This window comes from Schistocerca serialis, chromosome 6 (genome assembly GCF_023864345.2).
Source record: "Schistocerca serialis cubense isolate TAMUIC-IGC-003099 chromosome 6, iqSchSeri2.2, whole genome shotgun sequence".
Taxonomy (NCBI): Eukaryota; Metazoa; Arthropoda; class Insecta; order Orthoptera; family Acrididae; genus Schistocerca; species Schistocerca serialis.
Genome location: NC_064643.1, coordinates 122,565,004 through 122,582,887, shown reverse-complemented (window position 1 = coordinate 122,582,887; position 17,884 = coordinate 122,565,004).

Genomic DNA, 17,884 nt, shown 5'->3' with positions numbered 1-17,884 from the left:
CCAGCAGTTATTGCAACTGAGCTCTTATCACTTACAAAATAATGCTAGCTGTTGATATTCACCTGTGTAATCCTATATATCTGCTAACATCTGATTTTTTATCACTTCACTCATCAAATTTAAAAACCCTTCTTACTTTGTTTCTTATCTCCCATATGCTGAGTATAAGCCTCAGTGACCACTTATGGCTCACAAGGAGCACATCTGGTTGCCTTGAGAACAAGACTCCAGTTTTCAGCGGTAGATTCTACGTTCCACAAGACCTATATTCCTGCAAGAGGATTATGCCCACCATAAACCAACTGAGCATCACCATTGGCACCACATAGGAGAAAGGAAATGTCAATGAATCCCCCTCCATCTCTCCGAACAACAAAGTAAATTAACACAACATTAATCAAGAGAATCTACATACATGCATCTATTGTATCTATTCCTAGATCTAAGCTTATATGGCATATTATGCCTTGATCTCCTTTATGCGGCAGGAGATGCTTGTATTAACGCACCAGTTGCACCAGTTGCACATTTAACAGGTTTTACATGACTGATGTGGACCACACAAGTCTTTTGCTGCCACCTGACATTCGCTGGTGATTTCAGTTGTACCATTTGGTATGGCATCTGAAATTTAGGAATTTCTTAGACCTACCTTTCAGATTATATGGATTCGCTAACAAAACCAGTAGCGTGCTTGTTCCTAACCTCTGCTCTCCTGACGTTCTAATGCTCTTTTATTGCCCATTTCACCTTCCACTAAACTTCCTTTAATGGTCTCGCGAACTGCTTCACATGCTCACCTACAGCACCTAACTTTAGCTGTATCACATCAAAAGATGACGGCATTTTCAGCCCATACACTTCCTCATACAGCGGTAGCCCTGTACGTGTGTGAACTTTAGAATGATAGTCAAATGTGACATAACTTAAAGGCACGTTCCCGTCCAAGTGTTGGCTGTTTAAATAGTAACTCAATATCCTTGCTATTATATGGTGGACTCGCATCATATGGCCACTTTCTTATGGATGAAACAGACCGATAAATAATTTCTTGACTCTTAACAAACGGCATAATTTTTCATCACATCAGACATAAAATTTGTGCTTTGATCTGTGATTATGGTCTCTGGATCTCCATATTTGAGCAACCAGTTATTGACCATAGCTTGCACCACTATACTTGCCTTTTGATCTGGTGTTACCCCCATTACCGAATATGTTCGATCATCATCAACACATATTTGTTCCCCGCTAAACTCCTGTTAAAGTGTCGTAAGACATCAGCCCCTACCATTTGAAATGGTTTGTCTGATTTGGGTTAACTCAGTTAAGCATGTTGCGTATGTGGAATAAAATTCCCTACATACTGCTTCACATCTTGTTGTAGTGTTCTCCACCAAAACTATTCTGCAGCTTCTTTGTCTATTGTTCACCTGCCTCCATGACCCAAAAGTACATGATCCTGTGCTTTTCACAAAACCTAAGTTTGAAACACAACAGTAATGACGATGCATGGACTGCACTTTGTTAATCCTGCCACATACACCGTACAAGATCAAACTGCATTCTTCCTACACTCCCCACACACCATGAGCTTATCGGTTCTTACTGCACTGGGAAATCCCATCGTCCATTGATGACCTACTGTTTGGAATGTCACACACTACTTATTAGCAAGTCGCAAATGACTGAAGGAGCACATAAGCATACTGTAAGCAAACATAACAATCTCGTACTTAGCAACATCCAGTTGAATGCCACAAACAAATGTCGGTGTGTAAACTTTTCAAAATACGATAAATCGCAAACGACTCCCACTAGAATCCTGCAACAAGCCCCTCCGATATTCTAATCTACCATACTTTTAGTTTGTCAATAGGCACTGTATGATTGTCCAAAAAATACACTCTAGAAGTGTTATTACAATCAGTTTATGGCAAACTATACGAGCCCCTGACTACCAATCAATTCTGTGAAAACCGCACATCAATAGCACTTTCCATTGCCTCAAATGTTGCAATTTTTAGGCGATTCGCTCTGTATATCATACATTAATAGGGCCAGAAATCTCATACACTGTCACCAGCAACATTAACGACAGTGAAGTACCTAGCAGTAAGCATCTGAAGCGATCTGAATCACAATTCATCAGTTGGATGCAGATTAATTTGCAGCAATTGTGAGGGGAGTAGCCCAAACACTAAGAACTACGCACAGACACATCAAAAAGAGTATTGCATCACTCCGGTACCCAAACTCTTGAAGATGGAGGTTGACTGTGGATATTGTATCACAGACATAGTCTCTTTGACTGTTCAGAGATGTCACTAAACCCGCCCAAGGATGTAAACAACCATGGATGAGCAGCACCTATTAGATGGAGGGAGTCCGACAGCCGATCAGTTCCAGTCATTCCACCAGGAAGGAGATACACGGTTTTGTGGACTGGCAAGACAGCCAATCCACGAGGACGGGAGGCCGAAGGGCACGCGTTTAAGCTCACGCAGGCTGGCGTGAGGTCTGGAACAGGTCAAGGTCTTATAGTAGCAAAAATAGTACGTAGCTTCTGGAATACTTAACTTTAATCCATAATTGGTGATCATCGGTCTGACGGTACATGCATCACAAGATAAATAGCAAATGATAATGGCGCCTTGCTAGGTCGTAGCAAATGACGTAGCTGGAGGCTATGCTAACTATCGTCTCGGCAAATGAGAGAGTAATTTGTCAGTGAACCATCGCTAGCAAAGTCGGCTGTACAACTAGGGCGAGTGCTAGTGAACCAAAGCGATGTTGTTCGGACATGGAGGGGATACAGAGAGAACAGGAACTTTCGATGACATGCCTCGCTCAGGCCGCCCAAGGGCTACTACTGCAGTGGATGATCGCTACCTACAGATTACGGCTCGGAAGAACCCTGACAGCAACGCCTCCATGTTGAATAATGCTTTTCGTGCAGCCACAGGACGTCGTGTTACGACTCAAACTGTGCGTAATAGGCTGCATGATGCGCAACTTCACTCCCGACATCCATGGCGAGGTCCATGTTTCCAACCACGACACCATGCAGCGGTACAGATGGACCCAGCAACATGCCGAATGGATCGCTCGGGTTTTGCAACGCGTTCTCTTCACTGATGAGTGTCGCATTTGCCTCCAACCAGAAAATCGTCGGAGACGTGTTTGGAGGCAACCCGGTCAGCCTGAACGCCTGAGACACACTGTCCAGCGAGTGCAGCAAGGTGCAGGTTCCCTGTTATTTTGGGGTGGCATTATGTGGGCTCCATGTACGCCGCTGGTGGTCATGGAAGTCGCCGTAACGGCTGTACTATACATGAATGCTATCCTCCGACCGATAATGCAACCATATCGGCAACTTACTGGCGAGGAATTCGTCTTCATGGACGACAGTTCGCGCCCCCATCGTGCAGATTTTGTGACTGACTTCCTTCAGGATAACGACATCGCTCGACTAGAGTGGCCAGCATGCCCTCCAGACATGAACCCTATCGAACACTCGTCGGATGGATTGAAAAGGGCTATTTATGGACGACGTGATCCACCAACACTATAAATTTCTCGCAAAACGCTGTGTATTAAAGACGCTGATGACATGCCATCGTATATCTAGCGTAGAGATCATAGGAATGCGATAAAGGAGGACACGTAGAGCAATATCTTTATAGACAGTCATTCGACATGGTTGAATAGCAGGTGTTATGGCTCTGAATTTGTTTGTGCAGTTCTTTTGTACTGATGATGCAGCAGCAAGGTTTCTTGACCGTTGCACAGTAGAATTATTCCCCTACATTCTACCCATTCTGCAACTGAGACCATAGAGGAGATAAGGGTATGTACAGAGAGAGGTACGTATTATAGATAATCTAGATAATCATTTTTACCAGATCATTACGCGTGTGAGTGGAATAGGAACGTAAAAATTGGTAATACTGCTACGACATAGCCCACCCAGAGCAGTGGTTGTGGAATGCATAGGCTCTTTTCTACGGCAGAGCTGCACCACCAGTAGGCTAAAGTGATATGCACAGGACCGACGACTGGTGGAGGTTGCAGATGAATGTAAATAAATGTAACGCTTGAATCTAAATAGCCAAAGAGGCTTGCTACTATCCTGTTACGCCACGGGCCACAAATCACTAGAAACCGTACCAGTCATAAAATACCTGGACATAAACATTCACAAGGTTGTGAATTTCTTCTTGAACATTAGTGTGCTTATTTTTTCTTGTTGTAACAGCTCTCCAGATAGACATCCTTCTAACTAATGGAACAGAACTGTCGCAACATTATGAGATTTCGAGTAAAGTTGCAATGATCTGTGATCTGTGACTTGGTTGGAACATCTAGAGCCACCCTTATTTGTCAAAATAAGGCAGATCCAAATTCCATAAATTGAAGAGAACGGGGGGGGGGGGGGGGTGTGGGGGGGGGGAAGGGGGGGACTCTAACAGAACAGGGGCAGTGAGACATGATCTCTGTACCACTTGTCCTAAGTATTGTCAGGAAACATATTACCACCTCCGCATATGTCTCAAAAGGACTCCAACGAGAAAATTTCTGCTAATACAAAAGTTTTAAACGAAAGACGATCATCAGCAGAAGTTCCGTCTTTTGTTCTCTCGATAAATATATTATGGTGAAACAGTAAAGAAAATGTATGATGAGATAAAAGAAATTATTCAGGTAGTGAAGGGAGACGAAAATTTAATAGTCATGGGTGACTGGAATTCGACAGTAGGAAAAGGGAGAGAAGGAAACATAGTAGGTGAATATGTATTGGGGCTAAGAAATGAAAGAGGAAGCCGTCTGTTAGAATTTTGCACAGAGCATAACTTAATCATAGCTAACACTTGGTTCAAGAATCATAAAAGAAGGTTGTAAACATGGAAGAAGCCTGGAGATACTAAAAGGTATCAGACAGATTATATAACCGTAAGACAGAGATTTAGGAAGCTGGTTTTAAATTGTAGGACATTTCCAGGGGCAGATGTGGACTCTGACCACAATCTATTGGTTATGAACTGTAGATTAAAACTGAAGAAATTGCAAAAAGGTGGGAATTTAAGGAGATGGGCCATGGATAAACTGACTAAACCAGAGGTTGTACAGAGTTTCAGGGACAGCAAAAGGGAACAATTGACAGGAATGGGGGAAAGAAATACAGTAGAAGACGAATGGGTAGCTCTGAGGGATGAAGTAGTGAAGGCAGTAGAGGATAAAGTAGGTAAAAAGACGAGGGCTATTAGAAATCCTTGGGTAACAGCAGAAATATTGAATTTAATTGATGAAAGGAGAAAATATAAAAATGCAGTAAATGAAGCAGGCAAAAAGGAATACAAACGTCTCAAAAATGAGATCGACAGGAAGTGCAAAATGGCTAAGCAGTAATGGCTAGAGGACAAATGTAAGGATGTAGAGGCTTATCTCACTAGGGGTAAGATAGATACAGCCTACAGGAAAATTAAAGAGACGTTTGGAGAAAAGAGAGCCATTTGTATGAATATCAAGGGCTCAGATGGAAACCCAGTTCTAAGCAAAGAGGGGAAAGCAGAAAGGTGGAAGGAGTATATAGAGGGTCTATACAAGGGCGATGTACTTGAGGACAATATTATGGAAATGGAAGAGGATGTAGATGAAGATGAAGTGGGAGATACTATACTGCGTGAAGAGTTTGACAGAGCACTGAAAGATCTGAGTCGAAACAAGGTCCCGGGAGTAGACAACATTCCATTAGAACTACTGATGGCCTTGGGAGAGCCAGTCCTGACAAAACTCTACCATCTGGTGAGCAAATTGTACGAGACAGGCGAAATACCCTCAGACTTCAAGAAGAATATAATAATTCCAATCCCAAAGAAAGCAGGTGTTGACAGATGTGAAAATTACCGAAATATCAGTTTAATAAGTCACGGCTGCAAAATACTAACGCGAATTCTTTACAGACGAATGGAAAAACTGGTCGAAGCCGACCTCGGGGAAGATCAGTTTGGATTCCGTAGAAATGTTGGAACACGTGAGGCAATACTGACCTTACGACTTATTTTAGAAGAAAGATTAAGGAAAGGCAAACCTACGTTTCTAGCATTTGTAGACTTAGAGAAAACTTTTGACAATGTTGACTGGAATACTCTCTTTCAAATTCTAAAGGTGGCAGGGGCAAAATACAGGGAGCGATAGGCTATTTACAATTTGTACAGAAAGCAGATGGCAGTTATAAGAGTCGAGGGACATGAAAGGGAATCAGTAGTTGGGAAGGGAGCGAGACAGGGTTGTAGCCTCTCCCAGATGTTATTCAATCTGTATATTGAGCAAGCAGTAAAGGAAACAAAAGAAAAATTTGGAGTAGGTATTAAAATCCAGGGAGAAGAAATAAAAACTTTGTGGTTCGCCGATGACATTGTAATTCTGTCAGAGACAGCAAGGGACTTGGAAGGGCAGTTGAACGGAATGCACAGTGTCTTGAAAGGAGGATATAAGATGAACATCAACAAAAGCAAAACGAGGGTAATGGAATGTAGTCGAATTAAGTCGGGTGATGCTGAGGGAATTAGATTAGGAAATGAGACACTTAAAGTAGTAAAGGAGTTTTGCTATTTAGGGAGTAAAATAACCGATGATGGTCGAAGTAGAGAGGATATAAAATGTAGACTAGCAATGGCAAGGAAAGCGTTTCTGAAGAAGAGAAATTTGTTAACATCGAGTATAGATTTAAGTGTCAGGAAGTCATTTCTGAAAGTATTTGTATGGAGTGTAGCCATGTATGGAAGTGAAACATGGACGATAACTAGTTTGGACAAGAAGAGAATAGAAGCTTTCGAAATGTGGTGCTACAGAAGAATGCTGAAGATAAGGTGGGTAGATCACGTAACTAATGAGGAGGTATTGAATAGGATTGGGGAGAAGTTTATGGCACAACTTGACTAGAAGAAGGGATCGGTTGGTAGGACATGTTTTGAGGCATGGAGGGATCACAAATTTAGCATTGGAGGGCACCGTGGAGGGTAAAAATCGTAGAGGAAGACCAAGAGATGAATACACTAAGCAGATTCAGAAGGTTGTAGGTTGCAGTAGGTACTGGGAGATAAAGAAGCTTGCACAGGATAGAGTAGCATGGAGAGCTGCATCAAACCAGTCTCAGGACTGAAGACCACAACAACAACAGTGTGTAATACACCGGAGAGCCAAAGAAACTGGTACACCTGCCTAATATCGTGTAAGGCCCCCGCGAGAACGCAGAAGTGCCGCAACACGATGTGGCATGGACTTGACAAATGTCTGAAGTAGTGCTAGAGAGAAATGACACCATGAATCCTGCAGGGCTGTCCATAAATCCGTAAGAGTACGAGGGGGTGGAGATCTCTTCTGAACAGCACGTTGGATGACATCCCAGATATGCTCAATAATGATCGTGTCTGAGGAGTTTGGTGGCCAGCGGGACTGTTTAAACTCAGAACAGCGTTCGTGAAGGAACTCTGTAGCAATTTTGGACGTGTGGGGTGTCGCACTGTCCTGCTGAAATTGCACAAGTCCGTCGGAATGCACAATAGACATGAATGCATGCAGCTCATCAGACAGGATACTTAGGTAAGTGTCACCTGTCAGAGTCGTGTCTAGCAGTATCAGGGGTCCCATAACACTCCACCTACACACGCCTCACGCCATGGTTCAAATGGCTCTGAGCACTATGGGACTTAACTTCTGAGGTCATCAGTCCCCTAGAACTTAGAACTACTTAAACCTAACTAACCTAAGGACATCACACACATCCATGGCCGAGGCAGGATTCGAACCTGTGACCGTAGCGGTCACGCGGATCCAGACTGTAGCGTCTAGAACCGCTCGGACACCCCAGCCGGCCAAGGTCCATGGTTTTGCGAGGTTTTCTCCGTGACCACACGTCCATCCGCTCTATACAACCTAAAACGAAACTCGTCCGACCATGCAACATGTTCTAGTCATCAACAGTCCAATGTCGATGTTGACGGACACAGGCGAGGCGTAAAGCTTTCTGTTGTGCAGTCATCAACGGTATACGAGTGGGCCTTCGACTCCGAAAGCCCACATCGATGATGTTTCGTCGAATTTTTCACACGGTGACACTTGTTGATGGTCCAGCTTTGAAATCTGCAGCAATTTGTGGAAGTGTTGCACTTCTGTCACGTTGAACGATTTTCTTCAGTCGCCGTTGGTTCCGTTCTTGCAGCATCTTTTTTCCGGCGGCAGCGATGTCGGAGATTTGATGTTTTACCGGTTTCCTGAGATTCACAGTACACTCGTGAAATAGTCTTACGGTAAAATCTCCGCTTCATCGCTATCTCGGAGATGCTGTGTCCCATCGCTCGTGGGCCGACTATAGCACCATGTTCAAACTCCCTTACATCTTGATAACCAGCCATTGTAGCAGCAGTAACCGATCTAACAAGTGTAGCAGACACTTTTTGTCTCATACAGGTATTGCCGACCGCAGCGCCTCTTTGTGCCTGTTTACACTCATGCCTATACAACTTTCTTTGGCGCTTCAGTGTATGTATATAAGCGAAGCGTTATCGGTGAGAGACAACCACTTCACCCAATCCGTCCCTTATTTTCTACTAGTGTATAATATCGCTATGTAACCAGCCACCAAATCTCTAAGTTCTTTTTATTATTTGAGACAGCTTTAGGAGGCTTAGCTCCATCATTAGAGGGCATTCCCTGTCTACAGTTCAGTTGCATTTCTGCTGGGAAACGGATGTTGTCGAAATAGCTCATCGCATCTTCGTTATACACTTGCCTCGAGATCACCGAAGTTGAATTTTACACATTCACTGTCAACAAACTTCAGTATCTCTGACCAAGTGCATTTGTTTCAGTGTTCGTTCTCCAGGAGCAATGCACGTGAACTTAACTCCGAAACTGCCATCTGATAATAAAGCAAAGTCTCCGAAGGTCGTCGTAAACTAAAACCGGCTGTAGTGAATGGATACGATGTGTTTTTTTATATATTTTAAACAGATAGCCAGAGCTAACAGCTTACCAAATATGTGTAATGTATGTGTGAAATGCGTAAGAGTTTCTGCGTTGCTGTAGAATGCAGTTCTCGCTGGCGACCCGCTACCGCTCAGGGGGGAAAACGGGACAAAATCAATACGGAAACAGGTTCCAGGGGAGTTGAGGCCCGCCGCCGAAGTTACGCAACGGCAGCTGACGTGAAGTGCCTGCGAGGAGACGGCGGGATTCGGCCACTTCCCCGTTCCGGTTCGGTTGCTTGCACTCCGGACCGGCTCTCTGAGGTTGCACAGCCCGCCCAATGCTATATGACACAACAACACAGTGCCAGGTGATTTTACAGTCAGTTGATTCCGTAATTTTAAACTAATTTCCTCTATATATACGTATTTTATCACCTAAGACGGTATTCACCATTTAAGCTTGTAATATGATTATGATAATACTACTGAAAAATACAGGGTGACAATACATGAAAAAAAGTAAATTAGTTACAAACTACGGCGCGCACACACTTTATTCAAGAACGTCGCTACAGATATTCAGATTTAGGTTGTGACGTGTTCGATATGCCTGCGATAATGTGGCGCAGACGAATAGTGAAATTCTGCATCACCCGCTGAAGTGCGAGGACATCGATGCTGTCGATGACCTCCTGAATGGCCGTTTTCAGCTTAGCAATGGTTTTGGTGCTATTGCTGTACACCTTGTCTTTAATATAGCCCCATAAAAAGGAGTCGCATGTTTTCAGATCCGGAGAATATGGCGGCCAATCCAGGCCCATGCCAGTGGCCTCTGGGTAGCCCAGAGCCAGAATGAGGTTCCGAAAGTGCTCCTCCAGGACGTCAAACACTGTCCTGGTCCGATGGAGTCGAGCTCCGTCTTGCATGAACCACATCTTGTAGAAGTCATGGTCACTTTGGATAATGTGGATGAAATCATCTCCTAGAACCTTCACGTATCGTTCGATAGTCTCCGTGCCATCAAGGAATATCGCACCGAGTATTCCGTGTCTGGACATTGCACTCCACACAGTCACCCATAGAGAGTGAAGAGACTTCTCGAACGCGAAATGTGGATTCTCAGTCCCCCAAATGCGCCAATTCTGCTTATTGACGAATCCGTCCAAACTAAAGTGAGCTTCGTCGCTAAATCAAACCACTATTATGCCCCACGGCCAACCGTGGAGTTTCAACGTCCTAACGTAAACCGTGCAGAAGTTATGACGATTTTATTTCACATAGTTCAATAGCTGTCACCCTTTACTACTTTGAAGTAGAATCGCTGGCTTATATATATATATATATATATATATATATATATATATATATATATATATATATATATATATATTCTTCTTAAGTTGCCAATCCTAAGATTGATTTGCAGCAGCTCTCCATTCAGTGCGATTGTCGGCCAGCCTCTTCAATTCCGTGAAACTTCCGCATCCTAGGTCCTGCATTATCTGGCTTATGTACTTTCTTCTAGGTCTGCCTCTTGCCCTTTTGCCCTCCACAAGGCCTTCCGTTATAATGTGGAGAAGACTTTCATGTCTCAGAATGTGTCCCATCCATATATCTCTCCTCTTCTTGACCGTCTTCCAAAGAACTGGAACTTCCTCCGCTCTCTGCAGGACTTCTTCATTTGTCATCCTGGCCGTCCATGGAATTTTTAACATCCTTCGCAGACACCACATTTCGAATCCTTCAATCCTTCTTCTTTCGTCCTCTCCAAGTGTCCAGGTTTCGCTGCCGTAGAGAAGCACCAACAAAGGTCTTTATTAACCGCTTCCTTAACGACAGACTTATCATATTTGATGTGAGGAGTCCTTTCCTTTTATAGAATGCAATCTTTGCCTGATTTATATATATATATATATATATATATATATATATATATATATATATATATATATATATATATATATATATAGATAGATAGATAGGAGAAATGGGTAATGTAGACAATTTTAAACCAATTTCTAGGCCATCAGTGTTTCCTAAAATGTATACAAGGCATTTCAAATCACATAATTTGCTGTCAAATGTACAGTTTGATTTTAGAAGTGGTTTAACAACTGAAAATGCTATATTCTCTTTTCTCTGTGAGACTATAGACTGATTAAATAAAAGGTTGCGAACGCCAGGCGTCTTCTTTGATATAATTAAGGCGTTTAATTGTGTCGATCTCTGATTTAATTAAGGCGTCTGATTGTGTCGATCACAAAATATTCGACCATTATGGAGTAAGGGAAGTAGCTCACAGTTGGTTCATCTCTTACTTTAAGAACAGACGGCAAATGCTAATTCTTCGCAATATTGAGAATGGCTACGATGTGCAGTACCATTGGGTCACAGTTAAATTGGGGTACCAAATGACATACCTTCTAGTACAGCAGATGATTCTAAAATATTTCTGTTTCCTGATGACACCAGCTTGGTAGAGAAGGATGTTGTGTGCAATACTGACACGTTATCAAATACTGCAGTTCAAGACATAGCCTAAGTTGGTGTGCTTAAAATGCCGCACACCTGTTCTGAAGGCAATATATACGCTACCTCCAATTCATTCTGACGTAAAAGTGCCAGCAAAGAGTTTTTATCACCGACATGCAAGACAGTGGTGGAGTTGGAAGTTTTTAGTTTTGATCGTATTTCTGAAGATATGTAAGTGTAATCCAGTCATCTTTCTGTTGATACCGCCGGAGAGATCCTTAAATAAAAATTCCAACGGCATAATATTTTGCAAAAAAATAAAAAGTTTCTTAAATTATCGTTTTCTTTTTCATCTGAGTTTACGAACTGATCCATGGAATAATTGCCGACCGAAGTGAACCCAATACTGCCTGTTGGCAATATTACGAGGTTTCATATCACAGTTCAAATGCTTACTTACACTCACTTTTTCAATTGTTAGGATTCGGTTTTACCTGACACTCATTCTCATAAAGTTTAATCGAACAGTAAGGCTTCTAATGTGCAGAAAGATATGGGGAAATGACAGACACAGTCCACTTAAAATCTTCGCTGTGTATTTCGTGCTGTCCGGAATGAAGGAACGAGAACGCTGAAAGTTCAGAAAACGTTTGCAATATCCTGACTATCTATTCGGGACTACATGATGAGAAGTAACGTTGGAGACAGAAAGTGTTAATTACTAAATGAGGGTCCCGGCGGAGGTTCGAGTCCTCCCTCGGGCATCGGTGTGTGTTTATCCTTAGGATATGGCTTGGTTCAAATGGCTCTGAGCACTATGGGACTTAACATCTGAGGTCATCAGTCCCCTAGAACTTAGAACTACTTAAACCTGCCCAGGCAGGATTCGAACCTGCGACCGTAGTGGTCACGCGGTTCCAGACTGAAGCACCTAGAACCGCACGTCCACACTGGTTGGCCTGTCCTTAGGATAATTTAGGTTAAGTAGTGTGTAAGCTTAGAGACTGATGACCTTAGCAGTTAAGTCCCATAAGATTCCACACACATTTGAACATTTTTTACTAAATCAGTTAATTACAAAAATTAGTTTTATGTTATTTGGAACGAGATAAAGCAGATGGCTTCCAACTAGGAACGATCCTTTCTGTCAATTCTCTACGGGAAACGACAGTTTCTAGTCCAACGGAGCTATCATCCTCATTTTTAAAGCAGAATCCAATGTCGTCAGTCTCAACTCCTCAGAGAGGTCAGCAACTAGAAGCAGTTAATTCCATACATTATCTGGGAGTAGGCATTAGGAGTGATTTAAAATGGAATGACCATATAAAATTAATCGTCGGTAAAGCAGATGCCAGACTGAGATTCATTGGGAGAATCCTAAGGAAATGCAATCCGAAAACAAAGGAAGTAGGTTACAGTACACTTGTTCGCCCACTGCTTGAATACTGCTCACCGCTGTGGGATACGTACCAGATAGGGTTGATAGAAGAGATAGAGAAGATCCAACAGAGGGCAGCGCGCTTCGTTACAGGATCATTTAGTAATCGCGAAAGCGTTACGGAGATAACAGATAAACTCCATTGGAAGTCTCTGCAGGAGACGCTCAGTAGCACGGTACGGGCTTTTGTTGAAGTTTCGATGACATATCTTCACCGAGGAGTCAAGCAGTATATTGCTCCCTCTTACGTAAATCTCGCGAAGAGAACATGAGGATAAAATCAGAGAGATTAGAGTCCACACAGAAGCATACCGACAATCTTTCTTTCTACGAACAATACGAGACTGGAATAGAAGGGAGGACCGTTAGAGGTACTCAAAGTACCCTCCGCCACACACCGTCAGGTGACTTGCGGAATATGGATGTAGATGTACATGTAGATGTAGACATTCAGTAAGTACTGCATCTCTTTCCAGTCAGTACAAACTTTAATTTTATCAATGTATTATATACCTAATATGTTTTAGAACAGTTAGTTTAATTCTGAAGACGATGCTCATAGTAGCGTCGAAACCTGGTCAATTTTTGCTTAATATTTGTGACCGAGGGCTTATTTGTTTCTAAGACATTCAGGAGCTTGGGTCTTGACTTCCACTGAACCAAATGCGCTGTTTTTCTTCTCCGATTTCTCTGAAAATCATGTCGGCTGTTCACAAGATATCACTAGCAGTAATGGCAGCGCTCAGGGCGAACGTATGCCCCCACCCTCCACCATCCTCTACTCTTACCCCATCATCATTTTCCCCCAAAAAATATGAACATAATGAAAGGATTTCCTCTTGGACCCAATGCAAGATTTTATGGACTAGGATGGATCCAGAGGAGTCTGTTCATAAGTGGATGAAGCATTTGGCTTCTCTTGTGAGACCTTTGCCGAGGATCTGTAAGAATATGGATCGGGATGTTAACTAGAGGTACTCAAAGCGGTCCTCTTCATCTGCCGTAATTAATCGCAACCCTCTAAAATAATGAATAAGGTAGTCGTTATGTGTTAAATTAATCAAGTAGCACAACACAGTTCATTAAAATGCAAGTGTACGATAAATCATCTGACAGAGATTGACAAATATAAACTAATACCTTGCTTAGTATGGTAAAGGTTGTGGGAGAAGCGTATACGTTTGCAACCGTGGCTGTGGTTGTAAGTGTGTTGATCGTAAAGTCCGCAAACCAGAATGAAGCTTGAAATTACTGAAACTGAGTAAAAATGATTTGATTGACCTTATAGTTCATCTCACTGTCGTGCCTAGGTCTCACCATATTAATCTGCAGGTGGAAGTTGAAGTTTGTGCGAATTCAGTCATTGGTTGCATACCAATAACTTGTATTTACGACTAGGTTCAACCCAGCCAGAAAATTTTCTAAGCCCCCTACGCCGGCCGGAGTGGCCGAGCGGTTCTATGCGCTACAGTCTGCAACCGCGTAACCGCTACGCTCGCGGGTTCGAATCCTGCCTCGGGCATGGATGTGTGTGATGTCCTTAGCTTAGTTAGGTTTAAGTAGTCTCTAGGGGACTGATGACCTCAGAAGTTAAGTCCCATAGTGCTCAGAGCCATTTGAACCATTTTTAAGCCCTCTACTCATTGGCTCAAAGAGTTGCCTGCCTGCAGAGACGCTCGGCTGATGAAGTGATGTACCTTCTGCTTTCTAAAAGGCAGACTTGTGTTTTCGCGTTTTTCGTTCGTCACATCACATACACTGAAGCGCCAAAGAAACTGGTATACCCATGCTTATTCAAATACAGAGATACCTAAAAACGCAGAATACGGCGCTACGGTCGGCAACGCCCATAAAAGACAAGTGTCAAATTGGTTCAAATGGCTCTGAGCACTATGGGACTTGACATCTATGGTCATCAGTCCCCTAGAACTTAGAACTACTTAAAGCTAACTAACCTAAGGACATCACACAACACCCAGTCATCACGAGGCAGAGAAAATCCCTGACCCCGCCGGGAACCGGACCCGGAAACCCGGGCGTGGGAAGCGAGAACGCTACCGCACGACCACGAGCTGCGGACAGACAAGTGTCTGGCACAGTTCGATCGGTTACTGCTGCTTCAATAGCAGGTTATCTGGACACATCATCCAACGACGCTACAGAGCGTCGACGTTAGAGACGCCAGCGCTTGCCTCCAGGACACCCCTCCAGCAGCAAACGAGACTTTGTGCGGTGACGGAGCGAAGGCGGAACGTCTCGGAGCGCTGTTTGTTGTTCAGCGATTGTGACTGATTGCCGCGATAGCCACTGGAGGAGATGGGACCAGCTGCCGCGTAGACAGGCCTTGTCTCCTACAAATGTGATGCTCTGTTGCCTTGGTGGACGACGTTTTTGACGCGGTTTTGCATCTCCAGTTTATTTTTCTCCTGTATAACGAAAAACACTGGAGGTTTAGAGGGCCTCAGGAGAAAAATAAACAGCCGATGGAAACCCGTGTCCAAAACTGTCATCCACCAAGGCAACAGAGCATCGCATTTGTAGGAGACGAGGCCTGTCTACAACGCAACCAGCTCTATCTTCTCCACTGCTGATCGCGCCAATCAATCGCAATCAGCAGTGGAGAAGATGGAGCTAGTTGCGTTGTAGACAGGCCTCGTCTCCTACAAATTCGGTGCTCTGTTGCCTTGGTGGACAACTTGCGAGACGTTCCGTCTTCGGTCCGTCAGTGTACAAAGTCACGTTTGCCGCTGTAGGGGTGGCCTAGTGTCAGCCGCCAGCAATCACAATTTCGACGCTCTGTAGCGTCGTTGCATGACATTTCCGGACGTGGTTTCTTATCCTCGAGTTGTCTCTCAGACACACTCTACAACCCCTCCAACTTTGACAGAACATTTCTGGTAAACCATGTAGACTACAAGAAAACTTTCAGTTGGGTAGTCTACCTATTCTATGATTATTTTTGAAAGGCAAGATACTCGATGCACTTAATACACTCCTGGAAATTGAAATAAGAACACCGTGAATTCATTGTCCCAGGAAGGGGAAACTTTATTGACACATTCCTGGGGTCACATGCATCACATGATCACACTGACAGAACCACAGGCACATAGACACAGGCAACAGAGCATGCACAATGTCGGCACTAGTACAGTGTATATCCACCTTTCGCAGCAATGCAGGCTGCTATTCTCCCATGGAGACGATCGTAGAGATGCTGGATGTAGTCCTGTGGAACGGCTTGCCATGCCATTTCCACCTGGCGCCTCAGTTGGACCAGCGTTCGTGCTGGACGCGCAGACCGCGTGAGACGACGCTTCATCCAGTTCCAAACATGCTCAATGGGGAACAGATCCGGAGATCTTGCTGGCCAGGGTAGTTGACTTACACCTTCTACAGCACGTTGGGTGGCACGGGATACATGCGGACGTGCATTGTCCTGTTGGAACAGCAAGTTCCCTTGCCGGTCTAGGAATGGTAGAACGATGGGTTCGATGACGGTTTGGATGTACCGTGCACTATTCAGTGTCCCCTCGACGATCACCAGTGGTGTACGGCCAGTGTAGGAGATCGCTCCCCACACCATGATGCCGGGTGTTGGCCCTGTGTGCCTCGGTCGTATGCCGTCCTGATTGTGGCGCTCACCTGCACGGCGCCAAACACGCATACGGCCATCATTGGCACCAAGGCAGAAGCGACTCTCATCGCTGAAGACGACACGTCTCCATTCGTCCCTCCATTCACGCCTGTCGCGACACCACTGGAGGCGGGCTGCACGATGTTGGGGCGTGAGCGGAAGACGGCCTAACGGTGTGCGGGACCGTAGCCCAGCTTCATGGAGACGGTTGCGAATGGTCCTCGCCGATACCCCAGGAGCAACAGTGTCCCTAATTTGCTGGGAAGTGGCGGTGCGGTCCCCTACGGCACTGCGTAGGATCCTACGGTCTTGGCGTGCATCCGTGCGTCGCTGCGGTCCGGTCCCTGGTCGACGGGCACGTGCACCTTCCGCCGACCACTGGCGACAACATCGATGTGCTGTGGAGACCTCACGCCCCACGTGTTGAGCAATTCGGCGGTACGTCCACCCGGCCTCCCGCATGCCCACTATACGCCCTCGCTCAAAGTCCGTCAACTGCACATACGGTTCACGTCCACGCTGTCGCGGCATGCTACCAGTGTTAAAGACTGCGATGGAGCTCCGTATGCCACGGCAAACTGGCTGACACTGACGGCGGCGGTGCACAAATGCTGCGCAGCTAGCGCCATTCGACGGCCAACACCGCAGTTCCTGGTGTGTCCGCTGTGCCGTGCGTGTGATCATTGCTTGTACAGCCCTCTCGCAGTGTCCGGAGCAAGTATGGTGGGTCTGACACACCGGTGTCAATGTGTTCTTTTTTCCATTTCCAGGAGTGTACAACCAAATAACTTTGCAAGAAAAGTGAGGATGATCTTTGTAGTGATCTTCAAGCGATCTCGACGGGTTAAATGCAAACCTACCTTTGAGGGGTTGAGATGTGCAGTAGACGAAAGGGCTGTTCTTGGGTGTAATGGGGACACATTTCGGGCAGGTATACTGCATCAACTTTTTTTTTTTTTTTTTTTTGCATGGTGCTGGGACTGCCCATTCTGCATCTCGCTATGCAAGGAAGTGACAAAGAGGAGACAGGATTCCCTATATTCTGTAATGGTTCACATCTCGCAAGACTGTAAAACGATGCCATAACTCCTGCCACGAAAGGAAAACGGAATAATTTCCCGTGAACGACCTGAAAACCACAAAATCAAGTGTTTACTAAAGCCACGGCGTACCACACAAACTTCAGTTGGTAAAGCTACGTCTGCAGTTGAGTAGAATCAGAAAGCAGCTTTTCTAGAAATAAGCGAGAATTCTGAAATCAATAAAAATTCCACCAGAAATTCCAGGAGGAGGAAAGGTAGGTACGAGTTTGCTTTTTCCATAGATCCTCTGAACGATTCTTTTATCGAAGTCATGTTGAACTAA